Raw genomic sequence first — 24,533 nt, 5'->3', positions numbered from 1 at the left:
TATTTTGAACCATCCTTGCATCCCTGGGATGAATACCACTTGATCATGATGAATGATTTTTTCATGTATAGTTGGATTCTGGTTTGCTGGTATTCTATTGAAGATCTTCACACACATCTGTGCTCATTAGGGATATTGGTCTGTAGTTTTCTTTTTTTGCTGTTGTACCATTTTTCAATTTTGGTGTAAGATTAATGTTGGACTTATAGAGTGAGTTTGGAAGTATTCCCTTCTCTTCAATTTTTTGGAAGAGTTTGAGAAGAATTGGTATTAGTTGTTCTTCTTTAAATGTTTGGTAGAATTTGGCAGTGAAGCCATCTGGTCCTGGGGTTTTCTTTGTTGGGAGACTTTTTATTACTGCTTCAACCTCATTACTTGTTATTGGTCCGCTTAGGCTTTCTAGTTCTTCATGATTCAACCTTGGTAAGTTGTATGTATCCAGGATTAATCCATTTTGTTTAGGTTTTCCAGTTTGTTCACATATGATTGTTTGTAGAAGTTCTCTTTTGATACTTTCTATTTCTGTGGCATCACTTGTAATATCTCCTTTTTCATTTCTGATTTTATTTGAGACTTCTCTCTTTTTATCATCCTTAGTCTAGATAAAGGTTTATTAATTTTTTTTATCTTTTTGAAAAACCAACTTTTGTATTGTATTTTTAATTTCTAATTCATTTATTTCTGCTGTGATCTTTGTTATTTCTCTCCTTCTACTGATTTTGAGTATAGTTTCTTCATATTTTTCTAGTTCCTTGAGGCATAATGTTAGGTTGTTGATTTGAAGCCTTTCTTCTCTTTTTGATATAGACATTCATTGCTATAAATTTCCCTCTTAGAACTGCTTTTGCTGTATTCTATAGGTTCTGGTATTCTGTGTTTTCATTTTCAGTGATAATGAGGAATGTTTTAATTCCCTTTTTGATTTCGTCTTTGACTCATTCATTGTTTTGGAGTATGTTTTTTAATTTCAATGTATTTGTAGAGTGTTTTCAATGTTCCTTCTGCTGTTGATTTCTAGTTTTATTCCTTTGTGGTTGGACAAGGTAGTTGACATGATTTCAATTAAAAAAAAAATTTGTTGAGTCTTCTTTTGTGACCTGACATATGATCTCTTCTAGAGAATGTTCCAAGTGCTGCTGAAAAGAATGTGTGTTCTGCAGCTGTTGGATGAAATGTTCTATATATGTCTGTTAGGTCCAAACAGCCTAGAGTGAAGGTTTCGTGGTTTAATTTTCTGTCTGGATGATCTTCCTTTGCTGAAGGTGGGGTATTAAAAGTCCCCTACTGTTATAGTGCTGGAGTCTATTTCTCCCATTAGGTCTAATAATAATTGCTTTATAGAACTGGGCACTGCAGAATTGGGTGTGCATATGTTTAGAATTGTTATATCCTCTTGTTGAATTGATCCTTTTATCATTATATAATGAACTTTCTTAACTTTTTTTACTTTCTTTGGCTTGAAGTCTATTTTATCTGATATACATATAGCAGCTCCTGCTCTCTTTTGGTTTCCATTTGCATGAAATATCCTTTTCCATTCCTTCACTTTCAGTTGATGTGTGTCTTTATAAGTGAAGTGAGTTTCTTGTAGGCAGCATATTGTTGGTTCTTGTTTTATAATCCATTGAGCCACTCTGTGTCAGTTAATTGGGGCATTTAATCCATTTACATTTAGAACTATTATTGCTAAAGAGGGATATGTTACTGCCATTTTGGGGTTTTTTTTTTTTTTTTTGGTTGTTTTGTTGATTCTTTTTCCTTTTTTCTGATCTTACTGTCTTCCTTTGTGATTTAGTGATTTTCTCTAGCAATATATTTCAATTTCTTGCTATTTATTTTTAATACGTCTTTTATAACTTTTTGTTTATAGTTTCCATAAGGCTTACAAAAAATCATGTTAAAGTTATATCAATAGACTAATAACAACTTAACTTTGATATTTAAGAAAAAAGAAAAAAACAAAACCAACTCTATGCTTTGCCATTATCCCCTCTATGCACGCTAGTTGACATTTTGGCAATATTAGGAGATGTAACTTAAAATTTTTCCACTTTTTAATCTCAATTCATTAGTAACTTGTACTAATGTCTGGTGAAGTTAACATCATGTATTTTAATAACAACAGTAGATCAAAATCAACTGTTTTTGAAATAATGGGGAATTTTAAATGTGTTAGTTATTTTTCTAGCTTTATTGAGGTATAACTGACAAATAAAAATTGTATATATTCAAGGTGTACAGTGTACTTAGTATACATTTACATGGTGTAATGATTATCACAATCAAATTGATGATTTTGGTTACTAATACTGTATTGTTTACTTTAAGTTTGCTAAGAGAGTAGATTTTAAGTAGCCACACTACACACACACACACACACACACACACACACACACACACACACACACACACACAAAGGGACACACACACAAAGGGTAACTACTTGTGGTGATGGATGTGTTGTTTACTTTCATTGTGGTAATCATAACACAAATTTTTAGTCTATTAGTGGACCAGTGTCTCAGGGGTGAGGTTTTCAGATGTGTTTCTGTCTTCCCTCTAGATGTATAGACTCTTTTTCCTCACTCTGTCTCCTACTGTCCTCTCTGGCTGCAACAGTCCAAATCCATTTCATTAAAACCCTATTCCCTTTTGACTACCTATATTTTTTCCCCATAGGTGAGTCAAGAAGGTTGAAGTGGACTACAGTGGAGAGGAATTCTTTGCTCCCAAGTGGGATAAGATTTCAGAATTGCCCTCTGGTGATGTCTTTTCCCTGGAAAGTAGGCCTTTGTTATGGAGAAAGATCTAGAAGAGTCTCACAGTAACTATGTCTTACTTCCTCCTGCTGGAGCCATGAGAGTGACTATTTTGAATCCTTGAAGGGAGAACTTGGTGGGGTTCCTGGAGTTAAAGCCCAAGAAAATATGGAGACTCCATGTGATTGCAGTTCCAGGAGTTGCTCACTTTCGTGCTAGTCCAAATTCTCCAGCAATTTATCAGATCATTAATTGTGATGCTTCTTGTATCTAATTTATGTGTCAACTTGACTAGGCCATGGTCCCAGTCATTTTTCAAACATCATTCTAGATGTTGCCATAAAGGTAATTTTTAGAAGGTAATTTGTAGATTTGATTAACACTTAAATCAGTAGGCTCTGAGTAAAGCAGATTATCCTCTATAACATGGTTAGGCCTCATCCAATCAGTTGAAGGCCTTCATAAGAGCAAAGACTGAGGTCTCCAAAGAAGAAAGAATGCAGAAGGAATTCTAACTCAGGACTTCCTTCAGTCTCAAGACTCTACCATTGACAGAATTGATGGAATTTCCAGTGTGCTGGCCTGCCCTGCAAGTTTCAGACTTGCCAGCCCCCATAATCATGTGAGCCAATTCCTAAAAATCTCTCTCTCTATGTATGTGTGTGTGTGTACACACATACACATGTGCATACTTCAAAGGCTCTTTGTATATACACTTCAAAATGTTTATTTCATTATTTTTATTTTTTTTAATTTATTTTTTAAAATTTTCACTTCTCAATATACATTGTAGTTGATTTTTGTGACCCTTTACTTGTTCCTCTTTCTTCCCTCCCTCTTTCTCCTCCCCTACCACATCATACCTGTTCACTTGTCTTAACAAGTTCAAGGAATTGTTGTGATTGTTGTGTCATATTTTTGAAGTATATGTACTTCAAAATATTTGTTGAAAATGGAATTAAATGATAATGTGTCTTTCCATGATTTTTTTGAAGTGCCTGTGTGTGTGTGTGTGTTTGCATAAATTGGTTCTGTTTCTCTGGAGAACTCTGACTAATGAATATACTAGTGAAGTAAATGGTCTTATAATTTATGGCATCCATCAGCTTCTGCTCGAGGAAAGCAAATCTTGGGTGCCATATCTTTTTGGATTTTCCTGTCTCTCCAGATTTCAGGTGGAAGTTTTCCCTATGACCTCAGTTCTCTGATGAGTTCAAGAAAAGCCCTCAATTTTTACTTTAACAAACGTTTGCTTGTTATAAGGATGGGAGTGACTATTTTAAACTTTTTATATCTTATAGATAAAAAAATCAGTGAAATACTGAACAATAGCACTTCAAGTATTCCTTCTGCTCTCTTTTCTCTCTCTTCTTTTCCTAGGGCTCAAATTGCATGTATACTAATCCACCTGACATTGTCCCATGGTTTTTGGATGCTCTGTTCTGTTTATTGCCCTCTGTTTACTCTTTACTTTCAGAAACTGACCTATCTAGAGATTCATTAATAATTTCCTTTGCTATTTCAAGTCTGATTATAAACCTATCAAAGACATTACTTATCTCTGATTTTATTTTTAATTTGAATGTTTCTATTTGACCATTTTATTTTTGTATTTCCATCTCTTCTTAAATTCTCCACTTCTTCATACATGTTTGTGATGGTTACCTTTAGGTATTAACTTGCCTAGGCTATGGTGCCTGGTTGTTTGGTCACAGATGCTTCTCTGAAGGCTTTTATGGATATAATTAACATTTATAATCAGTTGCTTTAAGTAAAGCAGATTACCCTCCAGGTTTCTGTATGGGTGGGCCTCAAGCAGTTGAATGTCTTACAAGCAATGTCATGGTTTTATGAGCAAAGGGATATGAGCAGTGCCATGTTTTTATGAGCAATGTCATGGTTTTATGAATGAGAGAGAGAGATCTCCTATTGGTTTGATTTCTCTGGAAAAGGTATTGGCTACCTTTTCTGCAGGATGCTTTAACATGTTAATAGAGTTATTTCAATGATCTTGTCTGATAGTTCCTGTGTGTACCATCTCTGAATCCGATTTGGTTGACAATTTTATCTTTTAGCATTCTTTTATTCTTATTTGTCTGGTGCCTCATAATTTTTGATTGAATGCCAGGAATCGTGCTGGAAGAAATACAGAGTCTGTGGTAAAGAGTATTTATGCCCAGAAAGAGGCATTCCTCTGCCTCTGAAAAATCATTGTTCTGTACGGTGGTTGTGTCAACATGGCCAGCAATTGGCTGAGTTTGGGTTCTGTTGTCATTCTGGTTACCTGCAATGTACCTCAGTCTCAAATATCTCCCATGGACCACTGTCACTTCCTATGCTTGTCTGGGCTGGAGTACCTAAGAGTTTTTTTCCAAAAATCCCCGCCCTGAATTTAGCTTTTAGTAGTCCCTACACACACATAGGAAGGGCTCTTTTGTTCCTCCACAAATAGTACATTATTGTTGTTTGTTACCATGTAAAAGTTTCATGGTGGGGCAGGGGGTGATTCTTAATTTTTCTACTTTGGCCACAGCTGTAGGTAGCCTCTCATGCCTGAGGCTCAAGGATGATACATTTTTAGCACTCTTGCCACTCTTTGTATCACGGTATCCATGGACCCTGGTTCCTGCTCATTACCCAGAGACTGATGACTTTTGCCAAATGTCACCATAGGGCTCTTAGGGTGAAAGTAACATTCTCCTGTTCTTTCTTTATACTAAAAAGGAGTGGAACCTTTATAAACAAAAACAAAACAAAAGACTTTCAACTTGTTGCCACATGCAGAATTCTGAAAATCTTCAGTTTTAGGAGAGGATGACATGAAAGATAAAGAAAATTGAAATGGACAATTAAAATACCCCTAAGATTGCCAACCAATTAGCCACACTACTTAGTTTTCATTTGCTTTGATTACATGGCGTTGAGTCTGGACCTGTAAGACATCATGATATTATTTCATTCTTGTCATTGAATTTTAAAATAATGTTCTAAACCTTGCTCAAAATCCCCTTATTCTTCAATGTACTGAGTTTCTATAGGAACAGTAAATAAATATATAATGTTCTAATACAGCATATCTAGTGACACAAAAACTTGGCAGGATGCAAGGCACAAAACAATGGTGTTTTGTCAGGTGCGAGTTTCTGGGTCCTTGTTTTTGACAGCTTGTTTATTTTACTTGGATTTCATCATTTTATAAAAGCCATCATCCATACTCATCTATATTTAGCCATATCCCTTCTTCCTTCCACATACACAGTTTCACAGTGTTACTGAAAATGCTCTAAAATAAAGTTATTTGTGTTACTGGGAATTATTTCTTGAAGGAACTGATTGGTATCTTATAAGTGATAGTCATTCTTACGCATTTTCAGATCTTTATTAAAGTTTTATGATAAAATCCATGTACTATTCTTAACTCTTCCTCGTGTGTTTCTGGGGGTTTTTTTTGTGGTTTTTTTTTTTTTAGCTGGTTTTTGTCCCTTTTGGTCATTATACTGGACTTTATCAAACAATAAATTGATACAAAGAAAAATGAATAAACTTACAGTTATTACTTTCCAAACAGTTCTTAGTACACTGCCTTGGGAAGATTTTTTAAATTAAAGTTCTATTTATTTTGATAGAAAATATTGAAACAAATGTCAAATATTAGTATTTTTGAACTTATCTATGGATTTTTTCCAATGACTAAATTTTCTCTTGTTTTCTTATTTTTTAATTTTTTTTAATTCATTGAAACATGATTTATTATATATATCTGTGGGGTGCAGCATTGGAAAGCAATATCTGTGTGTAATATGTGATGCTCAAATCGGGATAATTAGTATATTCAACATTACACAGTGTAGTCATTTTTGTGAAATTTTACTAATTTCTCACTAACCCCCCTTCCCCTTTTTCCACCTCTGGTGGCCTCATGATTTCTTATTAAATTAGACAATTGATAGCTGGTAGTAGCCTTACAGTATAAGAGATAATAATTTTACTCAGAATACTCAATAAGCAGTACTATATCTTAATCGTTCTGCAGCATTATTTAATGAGAATAGCACTAGACTTGAAGACTTGGTTCCCTCCTACCTCTGCCACTTTCTACATGCGTCATTGGGAAATTCCGTTTAATCTGGTTCTCAGTTTTTTTACTTGTTAAATTTTGTTAATGGTCTGTGTACATCACAGGACATCTGCAATAGACAAATGAATTAATGTGTGTGTACCTAAGGATATTAAAAACTCATGTTCTTAATATGACTGCCCTTGGTTGACATTACATGTTTTAAGACTCCGACATGCAAGAGTTCAAAGGATTTGAAAAAGAGCACATCATGGATTTAATACAACTTCACAGAAGAACTTAGAAAATCAGAATTTTAACCTATGTCACTTTAGGGATTGGCCCTTGTTCACTTCCAACATGTTTTCTCTATTTTAAAGTTTCTTTTCAATATTTAAATATTTCAAATAATATCCATTATTTTTCAACTTGCAGTTGGAAAAAAGAGGTCATTGGTATTCTGATCGAGCCATCCAAACAACAGATAGCTTCATTCTACTTGCGCTGGCTTATGGATTTAGAAATAATGGAGCTTTTTTAAGAAAGTCAGATGTAAAATTTTGATTTACTAGTCTTCTGGCTTTTATGTTTTAGTACAAGCAATATATTCCATGTGAATATAGATAGACTCTTTTGGTTATATTGTCCCCTCAAAGCTTTTTATGTATCAACCCATTTCTCAAATGGATCACACAACTCCATTCTTCTTTTAAAAAAGAAAATATATGCAGAGGGTCGTATCACTAGGTGGATAGGAAAACTAATTTTGGTAAAAAATAAAAATTTCCCACAAGAGTCTGCTCATAAATCAAAATAACTTTGAAGATATTTGATGATCTCCTCATCTCATTGGTTGTGCTTATGTTGAACAAGAGTTCAATTTAGAAAAGCAGAGTCGTGATCATGTATTTAAACCCTGAGTGAGACATTTAATGGTCTATTAAAATATTCTTCCCAAAATTTGAGAAATATTTCCTTGTGGCTTTGGTGAACACGACACTTTGGGGTGCTACTAATTCTGATCTTAAATTCTCTCTCTTCCTCTCATGGTCATGTAAAATCGGATAGATACAGAAGCTTTTCCTGGGAGGCAGAGTCTGGCATGAATAAAGGCTGATATGGAAGTGATTAAGAGGGTATGATTTTTTTCTGATGTTAGAATGACTCCTGTAATTCTCTGCAGACATGATATGTAGGGTGATGGAAGGAATATAAAGTCTAGTGTGGACGTCTATCAGTGAAGCCTACGCATTCACTCACTGTGGCGAACCATCTAGGACTTCCATTGTGAGAGCAGGGCTTTCTAACCCAGGCTTTTCTCCTTGAGCATTGCTTCTGAACAAAATGTATTCTTTTTGAGAAGTTCTTTTAAAAGATAAAAGATGATTTTAGAGTGAGGGAGTATCTATGGTGTCTCACCTCTGCAATCTCCTTAACGAGGATGATCAATTCTTCCTACTCGGCTATTGTCTATTTAATTGAATATAACCTGCCTTGTGTATCTCCATAATGTTCTTTATTCTACATACAGTAGAAAATATTCTGCATATAGTACTTATGCATTTTTTTGCCTTTTCAGAATAATTTCTTTTCTGTGCCATCCAGAATCTCCCAAATGGTCTTTATGCTCTAGATTTTTAGAACCAGTATGAAAAGAAAACTTAGAACCATCCTGGATAATTCCTACCTAGCCTTAGTTTTCATCATCAAAGCTGCAGAATGCTTGGTTTTATCATGTGCTACTGGAGTGCATGATCTCACATGTTTGCAATAGAGATAAATTTATAAAACGGGTTAGTCCTATTCTCTTGTCAAGTGTTGTAAAGGTTCTTGCTAATAACATTATTAAAGGTAATTTAAATGCAGCTTCTGTCCTCTCATCCCTCTATAGACATGAAGTTGTTTCTTGTCAGTGAATATTCCCTTTTATCTGAATATTTATTTATACAGCATGTTGTTCATAATCAACTACTATTTAGTGCAGGGTAATTATTAAAAACAGTCTTGGAATAATAATCTATCTTAAAAATTCAACATTTGCCAGAGAGTTATTTAGCTAGTATGAACTACAATTTTCTTATATGTTTTACAGCAATTAAAGGGGTAACTTATAGGCCAGCACTTGTCCTGTATGTTATAGTAAAGCGATTACATGCCTGTGATTTATAGGTATACAAGATGCATGCAAACACACACACATGTGTGTAACCTAACAATGGTGTTAAGTCTGTGATTAGAATAGCAGTTCTATTTATGTGTTCTCTAAGGGAGTAGCATTTAGGAAATGTTAAATAGACTGAACAGTTGATGAAGAAGTGAAGTAAATATTTTTGTTGCACCTTTGATATCTTCCAGTTTTAACTATTTGAAGATCATCATATGACCAAAACCCTTTATTTGATATTTTGTTTGTTTGGTTAATATAAAATATATAGTTGAACATCTTTTCATTATAACTTAATGGGAAAATGCTTGTTGCTGGATAAGAAAAGACGATGATTTCATTTGAACTATGTCAGCTAAATATTTTTTTAACTATTACAAAGAAGGTGAATGAAAGAAGTGTAGACAAATGGGTTCATATGTTCATATGCACAGATGAAAAAATTAAAAAATTAAATGACACTTGAGAATGCATTTTTTTCTTTTAATGAACTGCCATGTACCCTCACTATCTCTTTGTATGATATAAAATAAAATCAGATTGTTTTCTGAAAAGACTTCATGTATCTTTTTTAATTATTCAGGATCATGGACATGAGGAATTTGGTTGAAAATATAATAATAAATAATTTTGTAGTGATAGATGTGATACATGTAATAAATATATTAAGTTTTATTGTCACATATTAGATACTGAAGGGGTTACTAATTTTCTTTTTACTGGCCAAAGATTCATTTTAAAAAGACATGCAAATGCTTATTGTTACAAAAATGTTAAGGAACAGGGAATGTAAAAAATTCCACAGCACTCTCAAACTATTTTTTTAATTTTACTTCTCAATGTACATTGTAGTAGATTTTCACGCCCCTTTACCTGTTCCTCTCCACCCCCTCCTATCCCCCATCATATCTGTTCACTTGACTTCCATTGCATTCATTCATTCATTTGTTCACTCAACAGACACTATAGGATGTGTATTACATGCCAAGCACTTGGCAAGCTCTGAGCTGAGAAACTTAGAAATGAATTAGCTTTCACGGATCTTAGAGACTGTAAAAATGAGTCAAGAAGAGTTTCAACCATAGCAATATTTAAAATACAATGTAGCTGGGAATTAATTGATTTTTGTTGGAAAAGAGGCCATTAAGTCAAGTTTTAAGTCACTTTTCCAGTAGTAATTTAACACATGGTAGTAGAAATGATGACCGTTTAAAAACCTGTCACTTCTTTTTGGCCTATCTCTCCTCTGCAGATGCCTCCCACCCTGGAAGGAGCCTTATTAGTCCTCAGTGTTATTTCAGTCTGATCGTTTACATACAGGTAATGAGGCAATTTTCCGTCCCTCAGACAAGGTTGCTATCTAAAGTCTAACATGTTCTTCATTTCCATTGAATTTTGATGTGTTATCAGAAATGATAGCATTTAACAGGTCATAACTGGTTAGAGCCATGTTGACGCTTTCCTAACTTGCATTCTCTCCAGGGATCTGGAGCCAGAGCATGCCTGCTCCAAGCCCCAAATTATTAGCAATGAATCTCATTCTCCCGGAAGGAACATTTCCCAGTCATCAGATATGGAGTTGGCCATCTTCCCTAGAAACAAGCCGGAATTAACATGAAGAAAGTGGTTTGCATGCATCCCCTTCACAAAATGATTCCCCCAGCTCCTTATCTGAACCCACATTTTTTCCCACCAGGGTGCTGCTGCAAGCCTATGGGGAGGGAATGGTTCACACATGTGCCAAAGAATGGATTTACTCATTTCCTGGGTGGCTGTGGGGGACATTTCTGACCACTAGAAGATCCCTCCAATTAGACCAGTGATCTAAACACGTCTTAAAAAGAGAACTTCCTTAATCAAAAAACAGCCTTTCCCACCAGGATTACACTTACCCTGACATCCTCCCTTCGGATGCTCCATTCTTCCACGATGACCTGCCTCAGCGTGAGCTGCCTTGGAGTCACTTCCTCAATTCCCAATGTCTAGCTTTACTTCTGCACTCACTTATTAAAATTGCCACTCGTTTATGGGCTCTATCATCTGAACATACAATGCCACCCCTTCCCATTGCTGCCATCTAGAACATTCCATAGGCCTCGCTCCCAAGCTTTTCTCTGCCTAAAGTCTTGCTGTCTTCCAGAGTCAATTCTATGTCTGCAGAGATGATCTATCAACAGCCTAACTCCTTGGTTTCTAGTGGTGTTCTCATGGCCAATCAAATCCAGCTACCTGTCCCCCAGCCACGCACTGCCATGATCACCTTTCACTTGTTAACTACAGTGGTTCCACAACTAAAATCACTCTCAGGCCACACCTACCTATATTTCAAGCTCTTAATTTCATTATTGTTTAATCATTCCTTGACCAAATCTCTTAATTTCTTCTCGATCAAGTCTCCCCTGTGTTTCTGTGTTTGCTTTCTTCAGCTTAGACATCATGATTTATTATTTCTACTACTCGATTAGCTGCTTGTCTCAACATTCCTTTACCGACCACCAGGCCTGCAGGTACTTAACAATCTCTTGTCTTTTCACAAACACCTGGCAGCAAAGCGATGCTAAAGAAAATTCACACTGAAAACAAACTAAAAGCTGGTGGGCTGCAAAGTTAATGAGAACCACCCATCTACAAACATGTGTACCAAAAAGAAATACTTGCCTGCATTCTCTTACAGCAGTGGTACCTCTCCTCCCATCTAATGCTAATATTTTTCTCTGAGACCGGGATCTCTTTTCCTTTCCCTTTGCTTCCCTGATGTATCAGCTGTCTATTGTTACAAATCACCCCCAAACTTAGCAGATTAAAACGGCGAACATGTACAGTCATGTGCCATTTAAAGACATCTCAAACAACAACAGAACACATATACGACAGTCGTTCTGTGAGATTATAATACCGTATTTTTGCTGTACCTTTTCTATGTCTAGATACACTAATACTCACCATTGTGCTGCACTTGTCCCCATGTTCGGTACAGGGACATGCTGTACAGGTTTGTAGCCTAGGAGCCGTAGGCTGTACCATCTAGGTTTGTGTAAGTACACACAACGATGTTCACACAACGAAACCTAACCTAATGATGTAATCACCTACTGATAGATTTCTCAAAACATATTCCTGTCATTAAGTAGCGCATGACTGTATTATCTTACAATTTCTAAGCAGCAGGAATCCAGGAGTGGCTTAGATGAGTTGTCCTGGCTCTGAGTCTCTCATGAGATTGAGTTAAGCAGATGGCCAGGACTGTAGTCTGCTAAGGTACAATCAGGAGAGGATCTGTTTCTGAGTTCATTCAGATGGTTGTTGGTGGACCTCATTTCTTTGTAGGCTGCTTGAACAGAGATCTCAGTTCCTTGCCATGTGGGCCTGAGCCACAGGCTGCCTGAGCTTCTTCAGACATGACGGCTGGTCCACACTGCTCTGCTGAGACTGAGATTGCAAAGGCCAGGGGAGCACCCTCGTGATTGGACCTTATGGACCGTGCTCAGTCCCTAGAGTCTATTTGATGGCCGAGAAGTATTTCCTATTGAGAACCACGTCCTTCTTTTTGAAAACTTTCTTCTTTTGTCCTCATCACCCTGCATTATCCAGGTCTTCCCCAACACATTTGCATACTCCCCCTTGTGGGTGTTCTGCAAAGTTTCATTTCAGTCCTCCACTCTTCTTACATGATACCCTCTTCTTGGGAGACCCCATTTACTCTCATGGCTTTCTTTCGTGGCATCTGCATACTAAGAATGGTATAGAACATCAAACCCATGATTATAACTTATTCTAGTCCCTAGACCTACTTTTCTGTGGGCAAAAATGTTGAAAACCAGCTAAGTATTTGATAGATTGTAGTAGCTAAGTATTTGATAGTGTTGACACATTATTTGATAGATACTCCAGTTTTTCTTCCCACTGAAAGGCATTTTTCCATCTTCAAATGAAATGGAGATAAAATTTGATCCATACAAGATAATACTAACTATTAACAAGTTTCTAATTTTATTGATTATTAGAACTTTATATTTACTCTTCATGGATTTGGCTACTCCTGTTTGAGGAGACAGGCTACCAAGAGGAGTACAATCACCTCTGGACTAAAAAAAAAACAAAAACAAAATACAGCAAAACATCATTATCATCTTCTCTAGATTCATGGGGAGGTGAATATATTCCACCAGGACTTTGCAACATAGCATGGCAGAACTCTGCCTTGGCCATCTGATTACAGGACAGCAGGCCGGCATATGGTGAGAATTCTAGAGCAATTGTAGGCAATTAAATGATCTGATGATCACTGGACCCAACATCATCACAATAAGCCATGATAAGAAGGATTTCTACACAGGCATAGGAAGTAGCAGCCACTTAGAGCTGTTGTTGAATTCATAGATAACACCTGTTACTCTGCAGCCGTGAGGCAGCAGCGCTGCAATAAATTACCAAAAACTCAGCTATTAAGGATATGTACAATTAGGCAGTTTTTTGTTCTTTTGTTTTTCGGCAATTTTTCATTTTGTTTTCCTGTAGAAAATTTGTATCAGATAAGGAAACTGGTTTATACCAATTAGGCATTCTAGGGCCAATAAACACTTTCAGGTCTTTAGGGTGTCATTTGGTGCAAGGGAGCAACTGTGTTGTACGACTGTATAAATTATTTGTTTAAGATACTAAATAACCCTGTTAATCTGAGATGAATTTGTGTATTTCCTAATGTGCCTGGCTTATATTCAGGGGATATCTTATCTTACATAATAGGAGAGTATAGGTCAATGTGATTTAATGTTCACAGAAAATTCAGTTCATGATTGATACCTGCTATTTGTATGTATCAATGTTACAAATGTTTAGACAAATTTTTAAACAGGGTTTGGACAAAATGATGGCCAGGGATTTAACAATGGAAATGAAACCCAAACTGCATGTGATACTTAAATCATATTTTGTGTCCTTATACAGCTGGCATGTTGAACGGAAGGATCAGATTAGTTTTGGTCACGAACTGTGTAAAAATTTTCAGTCTTGAAATTGGTTTAAAATAATAGTGTAATATGCTGATTAAAATAATAGTATAGTAGAAACTCTATTAATATCTTACTACATCAGGTCCAGAATTTAGTTAATCAGAAAAGTCCCTTAAGGTAGGGAACCACGGAAAATTAAAACATACATACATTAACCTTTTATAGTTCAACCTAAGGCATACAAATGCACCTCTTTTGGCTAATTTTTTAATAAGATCTTTCTTTGAGCATCAGTTGGTTAATGGGAATTTCTTTTGATTTTCAAACAAAAACCACACTCATGTTGCATCCTTTATAATTTCCAGTTTTTGTTTTAATTGGGGCAATGAAGAGCATAAAGACACTTATACAGCAATTAGAGTGTAAAATATTTCTTGGACTTTATGGTGTCTCTCCTAAATTTTTAACGATGCTTTGCCCAAACCCATTGTGACATATTTTAGCAACTTTCAATTATTGAATTTTTAAAGATATTTAACTTAGTTTTTAATAAAACAAAAACCAAAACTCCTTTTGACACTCATGTTTCATTGTTTAATGTAATATGTAATTACATCACTTAATTACTATATCAAGTACAACTTAGGAGAGGCTTAGCAGGAGACATAATGACACTTGATAAGTGAAAACGACACTGGTGGGAGCAGAAGAGTATCGAGCTACCCTCGATAGTGGTCCAGTTGAAAATATCCACCAGTATGAGTTACAGAAGGTTTAGAAAGCCTGGATGAATCCACCATTAGAAACTTGTTAAAAACTTCCATAGATTTGACCTACTAGTTGTACTCGAAACTTTGAGTTCTAATTCCATCAGGTCTTGCTGCTCAGAAAAATTATTAAATTCTTATCACCAGGAGATGAGGCAAGAAATGCTTTGATCTTGATCTGCCTCACTGTCATATGGCTTTCCTCTTCATGGCCACAGGATAGCCATTGTACCTCACAACATTACATCTCTATTCCAGACAGGAAGGGAAAGTAAGGGACAAAAAGAAAGGTCCAGCAATTAGATTAGAAAAGTAACTTTTTCTGAGAAATCACTCACAGTGTTCTGATTACTTTTCATGCACAAGAATTGTGTCACATAGGTCCTCTTCATTACAACAAGACTGGAAATTAGTTACCTAGCTGAGCATACTGATGACCAGAAGAAAGGGGGAAAAAAAATCGGGATTCTGTTGTTAAGAAAGAAGGGAAGCTTACATACGGTACAGGACACTAGTAGAGTCTTTGTGCATATTTCAGATTTCAGCTCAAATAACTCAAAGGCCACTTCCTCAGGGAAGCCCTCCCTGACTTCCCTGGTGTAAGTTCTTACTGCCCCATGGACACTTTCCCCAAGTAATTTTGCTTTTGTTTTCGTATTAATTTGATTACCATTTTCTCTTCCATGTAAGTATGGTGGCAGGGTCCTTTTTCTACTTTTGCTCACTAATTTTTATCTAGAACCCAACATATTGCCTAATATTAAGTAAGTGCTTAGCATGTTTATTAAAGGAACAAATGAATAAGTAATTACCATTACTTTAAAAAAGTCTCTTAGGAAGAAAATCATTCACTGCTGCTTTGTAGCCTATTCCAGTGTTTAAACACCCTCAGAACTAGGACTTTTCCCCCCTACAAATGATTTCTATTTCTTGCTCATTGAAATGCCTCTTTACTCTTTTTTAATAAATGAGAGAATAATAGGTCGATATCCTCATCATAGCAATTCTCTTTTTCTTTTCTTTAGAAGGAATTCCTGTGTTAGGTGTTTATTTTTATTTTCCATATAAATCTCACCACTCCTATTCAACATAGTGTTGGAAGTACTAGCCAGAGCAATCAGAGAAGAGAAGGAAATAAAGGGCATGCAGATCGGAAAAGATGAAGTCAAACTGTCCCTGTTGGCAGATGACATGATCCTATATATCGAACAGCCTAAAACCTCTACAAAAAAGCTGTTGGAATTGATACATGATTTCAGCACAGTAACAGGATACAAAATCAACACACAAAAATCAGTAGCATTTCTTTTCTCCAATAGTGAACATGCAGAACAAGAAATCAAGAAAGCCTGCCCATTTACAATAGCCACCAAAAAAATAAAATACTTAGGAATTGAGTTAACCAAGGAGGTGAAAAATCACTATAATGAGAACTACAAACCACTGATGAGAGAAATTAGAGAGGATACAAGAAGATGGAAAGATATCCCATGCTCTTGGATTGGAAGAATCAACATAGTGAAAATGTCCATACTACCCAAAGTGATATACAAATTCAATGTAATCCCCATCAAAATTCCAAAGACATTTTTCTCAGAAATGGAAAGAACTATCCAGACATTTATATGGAATAACAAAAGACCACGCATAGCCAAAGCATTGCTGAGCAAAAAAAATAAAGCTGGAGGCATAACACTACCTGACTTTAAGCTATACTACAAAGCTATAATAACCAAAACAGTATGGTACTGGCATAAAAACAGACACACTGACCAATGGAATAGAATAGAGAATCCAGAAATCAACCCACACACTTACTGCCATCTGATTTTTGACAAAGGCACCAAGCCTATTCACTGGGGAAGGGACTGCCTCTTCAGCAAATGGTGCTGGGATAACTGGATATCCATATGCAGGAGAATGAAACTAGATCCATACCTCTCGCCATATACTAAAATCAACTCAAAATGGATTAAGGATTTAAATATACACCCTGAAACAATAAAACTTCTTAAAGAAAACATAGCAGAAACACTTCAGGAAATAGGACTGGACACAGACTTCATGAATACGACCCCAAAAGCACGGGCAACCAAAGGAAAAATAAACAAATGGGATTATATCAAACTAAAAAGCTTCTGCACAGCAAAAGAAACAATTAACAGAGTTAAAAGACAACCAGCAGAGTGGGAGAAAATATTTGCAAAATATACATCTGACAAAGGATTAATATCCAGAATATATAAGGAACTCAAACAACTTTACAAGACAAAAACAAGCAACCCAATTAAAAAATGGGCAAAAGAGCTAAGTAGCATTTCTCTAAGGAAGATATACAAATGGCCAACGGACATAAGAAAAAATGCTCAACATCACTCAGCATCCAGGAAATGCAAATCAAAACCACACTGAGATACCATCTAACCCCAGTTAGGATGGCTAAAATCCAAAAGACTCTGAACGATAAATGCTGGCGAGGTTGTGGAGAAAAAGGAACTCTCATACATTGTTGGTGGGACTGCAAAATGGTGCAGCCTCTATGGAAAATGGTATGGAGGTTCCTCCAACAATTGCAGATAGATCTACCATACGACCCTGCTATCCCACTGTTGTGAATATACCCAGAGGAATGGAAATCATCAAGTCGAAGGTATACCTGTTCCCCATTGTTCATCGCAGCACTCTTTACAATAGCCAAGAGTTGGAACCAGCCCAAATGTCCATCATCGGATGAGTGGATATGGAAAATGTGGTATATCTACACAATGGAATACTACTCAGCTATAAAAACAAATGAAATACTGCCATTTTCAACAACATGGATGGACCTTGAGAGAATTATATTAAGTGAAACAAGTCAGGCACAGAAAGAGAAATACCACATGTTCTCACTCATTGGTGGGAGCTAAAAATTAATATATAAATTCACACACACACACACACACACACAAAAAAAAAAACAACGGGGAGGGAAGAAAATATAACAACCACAATTACTTGAAGTTGATAGACAAGCAAACAGAAAGGACATTGTTGGGTGGGAGGGAGGGGAGGGAGGAGGGAGGGAGGTTTCGGTGATGGGCCACAATATTCAATCACATTGTATATTGACAAAATAAAAAAAATAAATAAATAAAAATTAAAATAAAAAAAGAATATTTTAGATCATGGAAAACTAAGTTATGGCTAAAAAAAAAAAATCAAAAAAGTGGTAGGCTCAGTTGGAGGTGGGATATAGCAGGGTTGGGCACTTAGCACGAGGAAATTTACCAGGGCAATGGAGATATTTTATATTTTGATAGGGTATGTAGGTAATGTGAATATATACCTTTTTCAAAACACACTGAATTGTACCCTTAGAATTTGTGCATTTCACTGTATGTAATATTTACCTCAAAAAAAATAAAATAAAATAAATAAAATTTCCATATTTCCTTTCCTCCAATCTCCTACTTTCCCTGTTGGTGCTTTATTCAGTCATGGACATAAAACACTAACATGAGAAAGGACCCTCTAGCTCAACTTTCTTGCTTTAAAAGTGGAGAAACTGACTCTCAGAGAGGTTAACTAAATTTCTCAAATGGCATATTACAAGTTACTGGCAAAGGCAAAATTCTGCCCTTCTTTTCCAATTAATTCCCTGTTTTGTGCTCTATTTCTTTTCACTACATTGCTTTAGAGATGTATATTTTAATGATATATCTTAATTTAATATATCATGTATGATAGCCAATGATATGCCAAAGCTAACTAGCCAGATCAGATATAATAGATGAAAAACAAGATACAATCATGAAAAAAGGCCTCATCACCACATGTGCCCCAAATAATTGTTGTCCTGAGTCGTCGTATCTGTGCTGGAATGGGCGAAAGCTGAATTTGCTGTCATGTTTATAAGTGGAAGATAAATATTAGATTTATTAATTAGGGTCATTTGTATATTTAAAGTCCTTTAAAAATAATATTTTCATATCATTTATTATGTATTCATTTTATTATATCCTTGCCAGTTTGTCAGCGAAAGTTTATATTTTTAAATTTCATAAATATAGGCATAAAATACTATATTAGTTTGCTAGGGCTGCCATAACAAAGTACCACACATTGGGGGGCCTAAATAACAGAAATGTGTTTTCTCACATTGCCAGGGGCTGGAGTCTGGGGTCAAGGTGCCGGCAGGTTGGTTCCTTCTCGGGCCTCTCTCTTGGGCTCACAGATGGCCGTCTTCTCCCTGTGTCCTCACACAGTCTTCCCCCTGTGTGTGTCTGTGTCCTAATCTCTTCTTCTTATAAAGACACCTGTCAGATTGGATTAGAATCCACCCTAATGGTCTCGTTTTAACTTAATCAGCTCATTAAATTCCCTATCACCAAATAGAGTCACATTCTGAGGTATGGGGGTAGGGTAGGGCTTCTACATATGAATTTGCGAGATAGACAACGAAACCCATAGCAAATACCTGCTGCAGTTCTTAGAGGTCTGCAGAAGAACCCAAATTCTTAAGATAATATATTTTTATTCTTTACTGAAGAAATGTTATTAGAACCTTGATTTTCAATATGCTTGTCACAGTCCCAGTTTATAACTCCAATTTCAGGTTATTTCACTAATGAAAAACTGAAAAAATGTACTGTAGATTAAGATTCATCTATTGATTCACTATGAGTTCCCAACTATTTCTAAAGATACATGCTACCCAATTGATGTCAATTTAGCTATCTATAAGAACTGACTGCACATTGAGAGATACCTGTACCGAATACCATCCCTTCTAGCTTTGGGGCCTTAAAAAAGTTTCCTCATCCCTCTAAGCTTCCTCATCTATAAAACAGAAATAATGTCCATCTCAGGACTTTCTAGGGACTTAAGTTCAGTGATGGGTGCATAATACCAGGTAAACGATAAGTGGGCATTGTCATTATTTTTAATATCATTTTTCACATCTAATTTTGTCAATGTATTAATGGACTTTTATACTTTTATGAACAAAGTCCATGTTCCACGAAGTTTGGAAATTTGAATACTTTATTTTTATCACCCTAATTTTAATTTCAATCTAATATATCATGTATTATAGCCAATGATATGCCAAAGGGAACTAGCCAGATCTGATACAATAGATGGATTTCACACTCAGCTAAAAGAACAAAGTTAAATTTTAATTGTGTGAGACAGGACAGTGAAGTGGAAGTTCGTCCTCTTTCCTGATCCCCTCTAGAAAGGTTCATCTGTTGAGTGTGGCATTATCCCAGCTCCCTTGGAAATGGCTAAGGGACTGAAAAATTGTCAATGTGTTGCTTAATTACCTGCACCTGTCTACACAAAGCCATGTTATGTGGTAATTACGGATCTGGTGCAAACCATCACGCATGGGGTTTCATTGTGCTTTGATTTCCCTTCATCCCTCAATCCAGTCCCAGGGCTGCCTTTTGGCTTATGAGCTCCCCCATTCAACAGAAAATAAATCGGTTCCACTCAAGAAGATTAGAAATGGTGGGAAATACAATCCCCCCTTATTCTTGGCAACAGTGTGCATTATTTTTAACCGGCAGAAAATACACAGAAGAAAGAGGAAATAGATTTTTCCTTCAACAAAGTTGAAGTTCCATAAGCTAACCGGCCTGATACTGACTTCAACCACCACCAGACTCTTCTCTCTGATTCTGCTCTTCTGGGGCTTGAGAGACAAGGTTCAGGGGCATCCAGAGGAAGGCTTGCAGCTTCTCTCTTGGCGGTGAATCCTGTGCTTCCAACTGCAGGAAAGAACAAGCAAGCTCAGAATCTCCTGGGCTGTGTGACAAAGGAAGAAAGAGGATGGTTCCAAGCAGGGCTAGAGCTTCTGTTTCCCAGCGTCCTCACAAAGCTCCATCTGCCTCTTCAGAGAGATCCTGTCTCCCACTGTGTGCAGCTGAGTTTCAAGTACTCCTGGTGGCATAATGATTGAGACAACGATATTTCCTCTGGTTGTCAAAGGCTCTCCTACCCTGAAACTCTCCTAGGAACCTCACCCAGGTCTGTTACCCACCCCAAATCTCTGTGGACAAGAGGGAAGACTTCATCACACTTCTTATTGGCGATCATCTTAGCTTTAAGGCCATTTTTATCTAATTATAAAGTGATATTTTTGTTATTTTAAAATGTAAGGTCCTTGGAAGATCTTGTCTGCTGGAGTGTGTAACTAGACTGGTAGCCAGAAGAGGAGATCACTACCCAGAGAAAGAGCCAGACTGCTGTGTCTAGATACTTAAAAAGGCATTTGGAGGAGGAGAGCATCTGCAAACTTTGATGAAAATGGGTTTGGAACTTCTCCTTTGATCAGGAAATAGGTGAACCATAAAATCTCTGATGCATGATGCTGCCTGCAGCAAACCCACATTCTGAGACTCAGTCATCTTATTACTCTGGAAAGCACCAATAGAAAAAGGAAGGAGGCTTAAAAGACTAAATATATCCCAATGGCTATAGTCAGGTTAACCAGAAGTTGTTATTATTTTCACTTTTACATAATTGCTGGCCATTTATATTTCATATCTCAAATCAGAAACTTTTTTGATCAGTGTTTAAAAACGTACATGGCTATTAAGATATATGAGTTTGTGTATAACTTGTTTTATTTTTTATAGTTTGTGAGTCTCCGAGGGGCAGGCGCCATGTTTTATGCATCTTTGCACATCAGGCATTTTCTTGTTCATGAGAGAAACCCAGCATATTTTTATTTAATGGTGAAAGTAATACAAATGCATCAATAACAAACTTAGAGCTGGATGGGATGTTTTATCATTTCCTTTTTGTTTGTTTGTTTATGTGGCTTTTTGTTTTTAGTGTTTCTGTTTTTTGGTTTTGGAGGGGTGTTTTTCATTATCCACTTTAAGGTGCACATATTACAAATAAGAAGACTTGACAGTGATTAGTTTCAAGATCTGGGATATAAATTAGGTCTCCTGATTCTTCTACTGAAATAGAATGATGTTGACAGCAGTAAGAACAAAAACCACTTTACCATAAAGCAATGCCACTGAATGGAGCAAGCTTCTGGCTGAGGAGTGGCCATGTGCATTGGTGGACAGGGATTGGGTTGCAGTCAGGACCTCACTGCTGTGGTTTCATCTCAGCCATGTGTAGACCTGAGGAGCAAAATGCTCCCTGGGGAGTAGCCAGCTGTAGATGGTAGCCACACATGACACAAGTCCTCAGAAGTTGCACTGCCATTAAGCTCTTTCCCTGAGGAAGTCTAGCCCTGGCTGATTAAAATGAGCTTTTGTTGTTTTTTTTTTTTTTTCCTTTGTCATTTACAAGGAAGCCAGCAAAAACATAGCTGCCCCCATACTATCTGTTGAACATGTAACTAATTCTACTGAACTCTCAAGGAGAGTACAGGGAGACTCCTTCTGGGGACTTGTCGTGATGAAAATGACCCAAAATTCATGCTACATAGGCTGATTTATAGAGATTTTTAAGCAATCTCTTGGACTTTGTTCTAAAAAGATTGTAGGAGAAAATTCAGAAAGTTTGACTGTTCACTAAATCTAGAACCATGATCATGTACAGAGCCCTTGCCTCAGGGGCACCTCTATCCTGTTCCCTTTGTTCATTAGAAACAGAAGAAGCCTCACTTATTAAAAGAATCCACATTTGTAGATGAGGGGAGCCTTGTTATTCTCCTGGATGAGTTGGGAGCTGGAAAACAGAAAGATATTTAGTTCACCACAACACCTTGATTCTGTAGTTGATATTTGTCTGAGCAGAGCTGGGAGAGACATCATAACTGTACAAGACGAAAAGCTTCCAAATCCCTTGTGAAAGAAATGAATAATATTTATAGGTATAACTTTTTTTTGTCATTTTTCTTACCATATTTGAAAGTTAGGTTAGAACAATAAGCATTATATATATATATATATATATTTATATATATATATATGTATGTATGTATATATGCAATTAGTTAATAGACAATAAAAAGAGAATAAAAACACTCAAAATCTTAGGGCTAAAGATCATTTCATGAGATGTCTCAGGGTTAGGGTTAGGGTTAGGGTCATCTACACCTTTGAGAGATTAGAGTCTACACAGATTCTGCTAAATCTCAGCAGACTCATTAGCCCTGAGCTCTCTTTAGCCCTACATTTTCCACAATATCTTTCAGCAGCCAAGCAGACCACTTTCCTCTGAAACATTCTATTTTTCAAGTGTATCCAGCTGTATAATATTATCTGACCACCTTGTCTCAATGTTTCCTCAGATGTAAATTTAGTATATTAGCATTTAGTGATTCTTTGGTCTTCTTCATCTGTAAATGTCAATCAAAATAACCCCAAGTAAAAATGACAGAAAAGTAGAAATAATAGACTCTAATTCTTATTGCTATATTCAGACTAGAAATGTATTGTTTTACCATATTTATGTTATTAATTCCTCTTTTGTTCTCAAAATGTAGAAAAGCGTTGCTTTAAAATGTTTATGATTGGTGGCCATCTGATATTTTTCAAAGGTTAATCTTTATTTAATTTCTGTCTCTCATAGGAATAAAATAATACAGAAGATACTTCATTACATGCCATAGTCTCTGAAAGAGATAGAAGTAATAAACACGACACTGGGTCAACCCAACATGTCATTATCTTTCAAAAATAGAGCCACACATCACTGCATGGTGATACAGATAAGTTTAACTGTTTAAAAGAATAATCCTCAGGAAATATTACATTACAAATGCAAACAGACTGAGAAAGCTGAGGTTCTTCAGTATGCATTGGCAATATTAGATTATATCTCTGCATTCAGAGTAATAACATTCAAGTTTCTAGAAAGAAAATGAAAAATTATATACCACTTTATTTGTTGATTATTCAACCAAGTTAGTGATTTATATCACTTTCAGGGAAGTAGGAGTAAGAAAAAAAACTTTCTAAGGTCAGGAAACATAGGATATAGGACCTTTGACATGTAAACATCTGAAAAGAGATGTTTGCGCAAAAGATGGACATGTACAAGAGTTAGTCTCACCTATGGGAAAAAAAAGTGTGAAATTACTGTCTCAAGGATATGTGATCAGTTTGTTTTAACATAATGTTTTCTATAAAATACAGTTTCTTCATAACCAGCATGATGGACTAAAATTTCTAACTATAATAACTTACAACATATCCAGATATATCTTACGACGGAGAAAAATCTAATATAGTTTGGCCTCCATAAAAGTCAGTATCAGTCCTCTTTGTTTACAGTGCTTCTCCATTTCTGTCTAAAACATTTATACCTGCAAACAATTAGGAATCCAAAATTATTGTCCTCTTATTTTGTTGATTACCCTGATTGGAGAAAAGGGATCTCTTCCACACTGTTGGTGGGACTGTAAATTAGTACAGCCACTATGGAATACAGTAGGGAAGTTTCTCAAACAACTGCAGATAGAATTACTATATGATCTAGCAATCCCACTTCTGGGTATATACCCAAAGGAATGGAAATCATCCTGTTGAAGGGATACTCGCACTACCGTGTTCATTGCATCTTTAGTTACAATAGCCAAGATATGGAGCCAACCTAAATGTCCATCAACAGATGACTGGATAAGGAAAATGTGGTATGTGTACACAGTGGAATACTACTCATCCATAAAAATGAATGAAATTCTGCCATTTGCAGCACCATGGATGAGCTTGGAGAAAATTACGTTAAGTGAAATAAGAAAGAAATATCTCACTCATAAGCGGGAGCTAAGAAAGAAAGGAAGGAAGGAAGAATACAGCAAAATGTTGGATTTTCAGAAGGAGAGAACAGACCTATAGTTACTAGAAGTGAGAAAGAGGAAGGACAAGGAGGTTTGAGAGT

This window comes from Cynocephalus volans, chromosome 5, assembly GCF_027409185.1.
Source record: "Cynocephalus volans isolate mCynVol1 chromosome 5, mCynVol1.pri, whole genome shotgun sequence".
Classification (NCBI taxonomy): domain Eukaryota; kingdom Metazoa; phylum Chordata; class Mammalia; order Dermoptera; family Cynocephalidae; genus Cynocephalus; species Cynocephalus volans.
This window is presented reverse-complemented; position numbering follows the sequence as displayed.